This window comes from Puntigrus tetrazona, chromosome 25 (genome assembly GCF_018831695.1).
Source record: "Puntigrus tetrazona isolate hp1 chromosome 25, ASM1883169v1, whole genome shotgun sequence".
Lineage (NCBI taxonomy): Eukaryota > Metazoa > Chordata > Actinopteri > Cypriniformes > Cyprinidae > Puntigrus > Puntigrus tetrazona.
In genome coordinates this window covers 4,152,642-4,164,366 of record NC_056723.1, presented here as the reverse complement: position 1 = coordinate 4,164,366, position 11,725 = coordinate 4,152,642, and the positions used below count along the sequence as shown (strand labels likewise).

Here is an 11,725-nt window from a genome sequence, read left to right as displayed (position 1 = left end):
TGAAGGTTATGACTAAATACACGTGATTATACACTACATTATTTCCAAAACTGCAAACATACACTACCACAAACAGCACGGTTGACTAGCAACGACCATGGTTAACTAGTAGTTTCACTAGTAGCCTAAACATGCTTTTTTGGATTTATCTGAAGTATGGTTCATTTTTGTAAGAGACATTTCAAGGAATGCAAAAATACAAACGTGGTGCTTTTTGTGTGAATGGTCTAGCAGTTGTATTTTAAAGCGATGATGTAATTTTGAAATGTATTTTTAGATTTAACCTCTGACTTGAATATTTTTGTCGCAGCGTCACAATCTGCTGTTGTGCAAAAACTGTGTTGTTTAACAATCCAGTCACACTTAAAATAATCCAGACGCACATGTGTCTGTCTGCTCCGGCCTGTAACTCATCACTCACATGGTTGCCGGTGAAGGCCATTTCTCTGCACGGATCTCATTACCACATCTCTCTCTTTTTCATTTCCCTATCTCTGCTTCCCTGTCTCGCTCACTCTCTCTCTCTCTCTCTCTCTCTCTCTCTCTCTCTCTCTCTCTCTCTCTCACTCACTTCTTTCTTGTGTACAGCTACCTCAGCTGTAAGTCTGACTCAGGGCCGCCACTCTTGATTCATCCCATGAGTCTTTGGGGCAGTGCCCGCTCTCTTCCCAGACATGCACATTTGCATAACTATAAATCACTCACCAAAAGTGACACTCAGTAAACAATGAGGCTCCGTATCCCGGCCTCTGTCTTTTGTTTCTGTACAGCTACAGGTTTCAGTCAAAATAAAGAGATGAATCTTATAAAACGTAGGCTGGCTCTCCCCATGATTTACTCACCCTCAAGCCATCGTAGGTGTATACGACTTTCTTCTTTCATATGAATACAATAAGGATTATATAAAAAAAATGTTCTGGCTCTTCTAATGGCAGGAAGTAATGGTCCAGATTTTGAAGCAAAATAAAGTGCATTAATCCGACATAAAAGGTGCTTCACAAGGCTTTTAGAGGTAAATAAAGACCTTCTTAAAAGAAGTGATGCACTTGTGAAAGAAAAATATTAAAATAAAAAAAATTATATGACATAGGACATATATAAACAGATATAATCAGAATAAAGATACTTAATATAATACTTTACCCAAAGAAAATGTGACTCTTAGGCATATTCCACCTCTCTTTTTTAATAATTTTATTAATTATAAATACAATTACTTTATATTTTGCATTAGAATTTTATTTTTAAAGCATATCCCTTTCACAAAGGAATCTCATTGTCTTTAGCAGTAATAATGATATTTTTTATTTAAACAGTTTTATACTATTGATATTGAAACATTTATTTATTTTGCATTATACCATTATTTCATGCACATCTTTCCTCCCGTTCCCATTGCCGAAATGCAAAAACAGCTCTAATTATATTATAGAATTTAAATAATTTTAAAACATGAACGTAGAATTATTTTTTTCATAGAGACATTATTTTCAACATCATTCCTCCCATTCTCATTACCACAATGCAAAGGTCGTATTCTCTAAAATATCAATTTATATATTTATTTTAGTTTTATCACAATATAACAGTTGACATTTATTAATGTAAAATAACATTTTGTATTTAAATCCTAAAAAAAACAAATGGTGCGGTAGTGAGAATTGAAGTTTAACTGTTCGTGAAAATATTGCAAAACATCTTAACGGCCGTAAATTAGGTTTCATTCTCACTTGATGTAGAAGATAATTTTGTGCACGGCTGTAAAGACATGAGGAAATGGATCTGGAGATGACGTGTGGATATCCAGTTCGTGTAACGATGTGTTCATTGTCTCTTGGGCTCTGCACAAGAATGCTGGCAAAGAGCGTTTCGAAACAGCTCTCAAATTTACAGCCCCATACATTACAATGCCGTACAGAGATCTGGATTTGACATCTCGTGTTTGATTGAACACTTCATATTTTGCTTCCCCACACAGGGCGACAGAAATAGGATAATTTATTGTACGACCCCTGACAGGAATAAACTACACCGTGTCCCACTACGGGGAGATGGATGCGCCCGTGTTACACTTTCACAGGTGACTTGAACTGTTGACAGATGACACACTCGACAGAGTTTGATCTGTCAGAAAAGTGAAAGTTGTTTGAGTTCTGCTGAATGCTGAGTGTGCCGCATAAAATAAAATATGAAAACACAAATAAAACTAATTAAAATGGCACAAACAGCAGGGCTGAGGGTAACATCATGGTACTTTGATATAAAAGATAGATACCTACATTATCTATCTATCTATCTATCTATCTATCTATCTATCTATCTATCTATCTATCTATCTCTACACACATACATAACCATTTAGTTACCATTGTAACTAAACAATTACAAAATATATTTTCTGTATCTGTCTAACAAAAACTTTAAGCTGAAAATGAAAACAGAAAATAAAATCTAAAATATGTATGTGTGTAAAAATTATTAAACTAATTTTAAGGCAACATACTTTTTTTTCATTCCAGTTATAATAAATTATATAAAAAAATATATGAACATTGAAAAATATGTAAAAAAAAATTCCCCTAATAAAATTAATGAAAAAAAATATATAATTAAAAATAAAACGTATTAAACAGCTTTAATAATCTGAAAAGGCATGGTATGTCATTGTGCATGTCTAAAACAATATAGTATTATCATGGTACCATAGCAAAAAAAAACAAAACATAGTAATACCATGGTACTTTTGTGAGTGCCAGACTAGAGCTTTAAAAGTAATCATTGATTTGGAAGAGATGCCCTTTTCACTAATCTACACCAGATTAAAAGCACTTTAAGATGGAGCTCTCTCCTCCATCAGGTCCTCGCTTGTTCTGTGGTTTAAAGCTCTCAGCGCGGGGAAGGGGAGGAGACACACACGCGCGCGCGCGCACACACACACACACACACACACACAGCTCCGTTCCTCCGTTCGCGAGTAACCGGGCAGGAGGAGGCGAGCGCGCTCAGACCTCCAGGTGTGTGTAGCTGTATGTGTGTGTTCCAGTCACACCTGGATGCATCATGTGATCAGATACCTGGGCGTGGAGCTAGCGTTCAGTCTGTCATTCGTTAACGGGAATCCCGGAACCGCAGATCTCCCGTCTCTCCGCGCGTGAGTGACATGTGAACTTTCCGTGCACCGGGAATCTATTCCTCTCCAGTCTGAAGGGAACCCGTGGTCTGGACGCCGCAACTACCGCCAAGGTGAGAATCTGCGTGCGTGTTTGATGTGAAACATACCTGCCAAAAGACCGTGCGGAGCAGTTCGCGGGACGGGACGCGTATCCCGGACGCATGTTGCATGTGAGATGATGTGCCGATTGTGCTAGCAGTTTTAACACGCGTTTATTTATTTACGTGCTTATTACTTTAACGCAACATGTTCTTCGGTTTCACCAGTAAGTATTTAACAGACCGTAGTATGCAGTGTACGAACTAGTGTGTGACTTTTAGGTGGGTCTGCCGTTTTCGGGATGCGATCGGTTCGTCTCGCGCAACAACGCCAGTGTCTCGTGGCGCCCCTAGCGCTAACTGTCAGCTGTCTTCGAGACGTTTTGTGTTTGTTTGTAAATCTGCGTTAAAGTGATTAACGGTTACTTTGTCGATACTCTGTCCGATAATGATAACGGAAAGGGCTCGAGCGGCGTATTGTTGCTATAGGAACGTCAAGCCCTTGGCGAGCATCCGTTTAACTCCCGGACTAACTTGTATTCTTACGTTTGTTCTACAGAAATGTTTTTTGAGCCTATATATAGGCATGCACGTGTTAAAAACGAATACTTAGTTTAAAGACACCTAACTTTTGTTTTGGCTTATTTTGACGACCCGGACTCCAAACTTGGCGCCCAATTGGTACGTATTAGATGCTAATGCTTATACTCTTCTGTGTTTGCTAACGTTAAAACGTACTTGTATCGAAAAAGAAAGCGTCTTTTAAGACCCTCAACCGTTTGTTTTGACTTATTTTAAGGTTTTCATAAATAATTCAAACCCTGCTAGTTTGTATATTCATTAAATACTGTAGCAATAATGATTAGTATTAGTGACTAACCCAGCAGTGCTGGTAACTGTTGTCAACAGTTGTTACTAGTAACAGTTATTTAAGTGGTAGGCTACATGTAAGTTTTTTGTTTGTACGCATTGGCCATGATCAAAGTTAGTTACTTCCATTAAATATTTGTACTGAAATTGAGTCAAATATTATGCCAAATATCAATTGAAGTATTTTATTCATGTCTCATTTGCTCATTTAATTGAATTATTTATGCTATAACCCCTCTGTGTCAAATACTAGTTATGACCTTGATTCGTCTTAATGGACATGATGGATTTTTAATGGGTTGTATCCGGCTAATAGTGTTTCTTGGCTTTGCTCTCGCTCGGCGTCCCACGGTGTTGTGCTCGACAACCCGCTAGTTATCTGTTCTGTATGTTTGAGGTTAAACCGCTTGACTAACATCACAGGACTCCGTTTTTCCCACATGATTCACTCGCACTTGCGTGTGCGTTTGAGTACAACAGGTCCGGACGAGCTCTTTCTGTGCCATTAACTGTGTAAATCCTGCTGTTTTGTCTCAGCACACTGGCTCCTTTCAGCTAGAGCTCTGAAGTTGTGCGTCTCTCACATTGTGCCTCCTTGTTGTGCCTCTACATTGTGTCTTTATTGGGCTCTCCTGTGTTTCTGTGCAGTGAAAGGGAGGAGACATCCCTGGTGATTATCCTCATTAAATGCTTTAAACAAACGCGCCATATTAGCCGGGATCGTTTCTCCATGTGGGGGCAACGCAGCCGAGGGAGGGTGTGGTGTGGTGAAAAGAACAACCCCAACAGCGAAAGGCAGCGTGTTCATAAATACACACCATCTGCACACGCACACACACCACGTAGCCGGCGTGAAATCAGGTCCTGCTCCTGCCTACAGCTCTCGGGCTTATCTGCCGTCCTGCGAGCATTTAGAATAGAGCGACTGTCCCTTATCTGAGCCGCGAAACGCGTGATGAATGTCCTCTCCGCGCGGAGCTGAATGATTTCATTCACCTTCCGAATGTCCCTGTGTTTTACGCTCAGAAATCATCAATTACCCACAATCACCTGCAGGGCTGTCAGCGAAAGCACTTGGCCGGAGCACTTGTGTTTATCAAAAGCTAAATAAAGAAGTAGCATTTGTCTGATGTTAGCCCGGAGGAAAGCAGGATGGTGATGTTTAATGTCGTACATTCACCTTTTTCTCTGTGGCGGCACCCACGACTTCTTTTCGGAAGGGCCTGGTTTTCCATCAACGACGAATAATTCAGAATAGTTCGCCAAAGAAGAAATGGCACCGTACTTCCTTTTTTTTTTTTTTTTTTTTTTCCCTGTGGTTTGGCTGATTACAAGGCTTTTAAGCATGTGCTCATGTTGCCAGCTTGAGTCTGAGCGTCTTTGATTGGTCATTTTTGTTGCCTTCAACATGTCAGGCTGCTCTGCACTTAAAGTAATGCATAACACTGGAGATTCTTGGAAAAGTCGGTTGCATCTTCTCATACCGGTGCGTGTTGAGTCCGGCTGCTCTGAAATGGCTTTTTAGCACGGATATTCTGAAATGGTTTGGCAAGTGCTTCTTAACTCAGTCCTGATGTTTCAGTCCACAGAGCGAAATTGAAGCTTTTATTTAAAATTCCTCTTATAGTTCAATTTAACAGGGCATGCTTTAATAATTAGGTGTAGTCGATGTGATGGAATAAATAGCGACTGCTGCAAGTGACAGACGTGTTGTTAAACGTAAACTTGAATGCTTTCTTTTGCTCGCAGTGAAATTTCATCGGACGCTTCCACTCAACATGTATGTTTGATTTAAGTTGTATTAAATCATAAAACACAGAATTCTGAAAAATTTCAATAGACAACACAAACAATTAAATCAATTAAGTAGGAAGGAAGGGAAGCAAATAACAGATTAGAGGGCAATATTATTGTTGTTAATATATTAAATGATTGTGTTTGTATGTATAACATTTTCTAAAGGTACTTAGTTATACATTCTTTTTGATTATTAACATTTAGTCAAGCTATTAAACTGAAAAAACTACAGTTGAAAACATGGAATTTGGGAAGAAGTAAAAAGGACTTTATATATCTCTATTTCTATTATAAATGCGGTAGGATTGATTAGGAATGCACAATATATCGGCACCATATTGGTTATTGTTTTTTTTATTGCAGTATCATAGATATATTAATTTGTAATTGATTATTTCCTCAAATGTTGAATTTTAAAGTCATAGTTTAATAACACTGCTAAATGTATTATTTCATTTCTCAAAATTAATATTATTGTTCATATTGCACCTTAGAATGTGCGTTGATTAAAAATAGATATTTAATGCATTTTAGCAGCTATTTCAATACAAAATTTGTATCAGCCATTATATTTTCAGCTATCAATTCTATAGCAGATTTCAAAACAAAAATGAATCTGTAAAAGGAGCATTTATGCATATTTATGCGCAGTTTATTTTCTTTTTTCTTTTTTTCAAAGCGAAGTAAATTTCTAACATGAAAATAATTATTGGCTTATCAGTACCAGCTGTAATTGTCATTTTTAATGAATTTTTAATTTTCCTTTTACACTCTCGTGACCTCATTGTCTTTAGGTTTGTGAGTCAGCCCTATAAGGGCTCATCTTCGGGTTTAATCTCTGATATGGCATCTTGGTGAAGTTGAGAGAGTAGTTTTAAGTCCCCTGATTCCCCTAAGGCCCGAGTTGCATCAGATTACAGCGGCATCATGGGAAATGATGGGCATAAGGTGAGATCGCATTCATTCTCACGCTTGCTAATCAACAGCTGGCCGCAGATCTGTGCCGCCCGGGGGTCTTTATGCAGCATACGGCCTTATCATCGCTCCAGTGCCATATATATACACCTCTGTACGCTGACTAAACCAAGAAAGTCACGTCTTCCCCACTCTTGTTCTTTCACTTCCTCCATCTTTTTCCCTTTCTTTTCATACCATCTGCTGATGGGCATAAACCATTTCCTCAGCTTCGTTCTGGTCACGCAGATGGATTCTGGGTAGTGTTCTAGGGAAAATAAGACACTGGAATGTGTGGGAGGGACTTTTGCATATGCACACAAAACCTTGGCCCGCAGGAGAACAAGATCTCCGACTTTTGCTTCAAAGAGTCTCGTTACAAGCATAACACGCTATCAGTGCAGGCCGAGACTGTGGCGTAACATTACAGCCATGTGAGAGAGAGCCAGCGCTCTCCCCCTCAAGAAACGGCGATGGCATCCGTGTCAAACCCAGAGAAACGCTCTACTGTACGGAGAGAGATTTGGCCTGAGCCCAGGCGGGCGCTCCCTCTGGAGCAAATGGGGCAAGCGGGGATTAAACCCAGTTTGTGAATAAAAGGAGAGCCTCCGTTGACAGCCTTAATTAGTCTAAGACTTGCCTCATTCTGGGAAACTGCCAGGTCCTTGACTATTATAGTGGAAAATCCAGTCGGCTTCCACTTGAACGGCACCAATTCCAAACACACCCTTTTGTTAGATTAGACAGAAAGTTTTAAAGGCACGAGCTGTTACTTTCTATGTTGGAAACTCTGCTTGAGTGGCGTAATTCAAGAGAACAAAACTTAAATGAGCTTTTTTTTTTTTTTTGGCCTATTATCGGCGCCTGCAGAACTGTGCACAAAGCCCTGTAGATTTCCACAGACTTTGACACCTGTCATTCACAAAGATCTAGATATTTATTCATTAGTATTATTCTTGTTATTAAAAATGCTTTTGGCTACCCATAAGAGTCTACTTCTGAGTGTTAATACTTATTGCCATGTTTAAATTCATAAACGTGCACATATCAGTCAGCACCATACAGTTTTTAGACTGATTATTTAAATTTAAATTTTATTTTTTATTTTTTATAAATCATTTTAAGTTAATCTTGTTATTAAAAATGCTTTCAGCTACCTGTGTGTAGGTCTTAGCTTTAATAGCCTACATTTTACCATTTTTTTAAAATTCATATTGGCACCATATCGTTATTATCTGATAATGCCTTTTTAAAATTGAAAATTCTAAAAAATCCTATTCAATGATTAATTTTTGCAATAATCATTGCTAATTTATTATAATATTTATTATTATTATTATAACATTTTGTATTTTGATACTTTTATAATGCTACAGTAACAATAACAACATTTATTCATTTATAGTAATGTTATATATTTATAGTGTGTGTGTGTGTGTGTATATATATATATATATATATATATATATAACATTAGGATTCGTGATATGGTCATGATATTGTAGTGTATGAGTGGCTGGGGCCAAGAGTGAGACTCTGTACTTGTTATTATTACTTGTTACTGTACTTGTTATTTCATAACTATATATAAAATATAATATAAAATAATCTAAAAATATTTTAAACCGCTAGTTCATATATTCAGATAAAGCAGTCGCTATTAGGTCCTGCTGTGATTTTTATTTATTTATTTATTTATTTATTTTTGCCGCATCAGCGCTGAAGTTATCAGTCTAATAATAAGTCAAGGTGAAAAGTAGATTTACTAACAGTTTAACACTAAATATTACACATAAACAAAAGCGCTAAAGATAAAAGTATTTTCAGGTAGCCTAAGTTCATATTTTTGGAACCAAGTTAAAATGAAAGGGATTCATAAGTCAAACAGCGCCCCCATGATGAGCCCTGTTTTAGACTTGTTGAAGCCACGCCTTCTTTCTTTAAGTGACCATTTGGGCTGCATTATGCAAATATTACCACACCCTGATGTAGAGTTGTGGGGGCGTGTTTAAACGAGACGTTTTAGGGGGGTGTGGACAAGTCTTAACTTTTTTCTAAAGAATATCTCTTGAGTTTGACACTTTAGTTTTTGCAACTTTAGGGATCTTATCTATGCACTAACTTGGTAACACCCTAAAGAGAAGGGAAAACTTGAAATCGCATCATATGACACCTTAATACACAATGTGCCTTCAAAAATGAGAACGGCACCAAAAAGTGTCCCCAGGTTATGTCTGGGTCTGCCTATTATCAGAAGAAAAATCTGACTTGTCGGACAGTTTGAAGTTATATTAAGGCTGCCAAAATATTTCCAGCGCAGTTTAACTAACGGTGGGTTGGGGTATTATTTCATAAGCTCAGGTGAACTGGAGCGTGCTTTATTTATCTTTGCACGCAGAGAGATTTTCCGCTTGAACCCGCCTCAGTCAAACGGATAAGTGCAAAATGATAGATCCGGGTGATGCGCGTGACATCGCCGTTCCCTTCACCTTTTGTTTCTTTCCCTCCTCATTCCAGCGAGGAGTTCACTTGGGCACTGAAGGGTGTAATTCATTTCTACAGATCTGAGTAATGTCTTCTTCAGTCTTCAAACAGAGCGCTCACCTCACACGGAGATTGCTTTTAATTACTGACACTACACTTCTCATAATGTGGGGTTCCGTGTGGCGGCGGAGCTGGCCATGCTTGTGGGGTTTCTTAGCGTGTCGAAGGAGGGGGAAATTCTCCAGGCTGTTAATTAAGGAATAGACGAGTCCCGGTGGAGCCAAAAACGCATGAGTGAAGGGTCAGATACTTGCCAAACAGCTGGAAACCAAGGTCATGACAACCTGAGCGAAAAAGACGGAAAGAAGGAGGGGCAACCTGGCAAGAAGTCTGTGAGGAGTTGAGTCGGTTGCCAGAGGAGGAGGTGGTTGCAATATTTTATTTTAGACATTAATCCGAGGCTTTACGGTGGCTTTCCTTGGACTCAAGTGTGAAAGACACTCAAAGAAAAGCAGAACTGGTTCACACAGTATTTTCAGCATGCCTTAAAAGCGTGCTGTGGTATCATGGGAACGCTGTTGTTTTTCCTTCCCCTATGAAAAGATCAGCTCAGGCCAGCATGAACTTCCTTAAATGGCCTTTTTTGTAATATATGGTTTTTATATGATTACGAACTGCTTGAGCCTAAATTATTAATAATACAAGGCTGAATAGGAAAATTGCATTTTTGTGAATGCATGAGCAACAGCAACAAGCTCTGGGTGGAATATTGTTATTTTAAATTATTGGATGTGTTGTAGATTTGTATTACCAGTGTTTTTGCTCCAATCAGTAACCTTAACTACTCTGTGTGTGTGTGTGTGTGTGTTTGTGTGTGTGTGTGTATATATGTATATGTATATATATATATATATGTATATATATATATATATATATATATATATATATATATATATATATATATATATATATATATATATATATATATATATATATATATATATATATGTATATATGTTTACAGTGTATATATATATAATAACTTTTTAAAAGGAATATTTGTGTTGTGGCTTCGCCATCAGTTAAAAAACATAGTAAGGTTAATAGCTTCTTGTTTTTCCATTAGAACTACAGAATAGACCTGCGATCCATCTGTAATTGAAAGCATTGTTCTGTAATGACACCTCTAATCTCCCTGTTCTATGAGCTCATGAGGTCATGACCTTTAAATGCGATACCATTGATGACAGTCATTTGTAATGTGTGGAGATGAGTCTATACTTCCAGACTAGCAGTGGCTCTGGTGCCTGTAGCGTGTGGGGACCCAGACGTGTGTTTGGAGGTGACCCTGACGGCTTTAGCAGCAGGCCGCGGGCTCACGGAGGTGGAGGGAAAGACTTGTGCTGCTCTGGGACTCTCTGCGGAAACATTCCTGAGCTGATTCCCGGCCAGGAATTCCAGTTATGTGCATGAAACCAGGCAAAGAGAGGTGGCTCCGAGACGACGAGGCCTTTGATTTTCAACATGTTTGTTGTTTTGCTTCCTGACCTCTGCAACGGCACATCAGAGTGACTCTTTTCCTTCCTTCCTTTGGTTTTTATTATATATTTTTTAAGAAAAAAAGTGTAGTGTATTCACTCAAAACTTTTAGGCCTAAATTTAAGACTTATGTTTTTGAATTGACAATAAAACGTCATATTTTGATTACACTGTAATGTATTTAACTAATAAACCTGCATATTTTTCAATAAAATGTATATGAAATTATTTTTTGTGATAGTTATAATAAACTAAACCTAAGCTAAACTAAAAAAAAAAGTATGTATGCGTGTATATAAAGTAATAATTTAGAAATTTCATTTGACAAATATGCAACACATTAAGTAAGTGTTTTAGTTCACTAAAAGAGGAGTGTGTGTGTGATTGGTGCAGGAGTCCGATTTAACTGATGATGGGTCGAGAGTTAAGAGGAGATGACTGACAGATCATGCTGAAGGATTTGTTGCTCAGCAGATTGACAGATATCTGATCTTATAAGATGCTTGATTGCCAAATTGAAAGTGAAAGTCAGCAGCAAGCCCTCCTTCATAAGAGATTTAAATACTCTGCATATTGATAACGGCCCCCTGATGCAAGGCAATTATATGCAATACTAGAAAATGTGAGTGGACGGTAATGGTCAGAAATTCAGCAATAGGGGGATTAATAAAACAGTCCCGGGCAGGCCTGTTTATACAAAAATGCACATAATGAATAGTGAAAATGGAAAGTAAATGCCAGAAATTTTGAAATTTTATCGTGGCCAGATTAATCTTTTTAGATTAATCTTTTTTTAAGAGGATGTATTGTCATCTTACATTTAAATTCATTAGTTCACGTTAAAACAATCCAAATGGATGGATATTTTATA

General features: G+C 37.8%; 1 protein-coding gene across 2 annotated transcripts in view; it reads left to right on the top strand.

Moving 5' to 3' along the window:
- Positions 1-2,941: 2,941 nt before the first annotated feature.
- Positions 2,942-11,725, top strand: part of plxnb2b (plexin b2b) — a 148,832-nt gene continuing 140,048 nt past the window's right edge. For both annotated transcript variants that reach the window (XM_043227476.1, XM_043227475.1), the window contains exon 1: positions 2,942-3,243. The gene's annotated coding sequence lies outside the window, so the exon portion shown is untranslated. The remainder of the gene's footprint in view (positions 3,244-11,725) is intronic.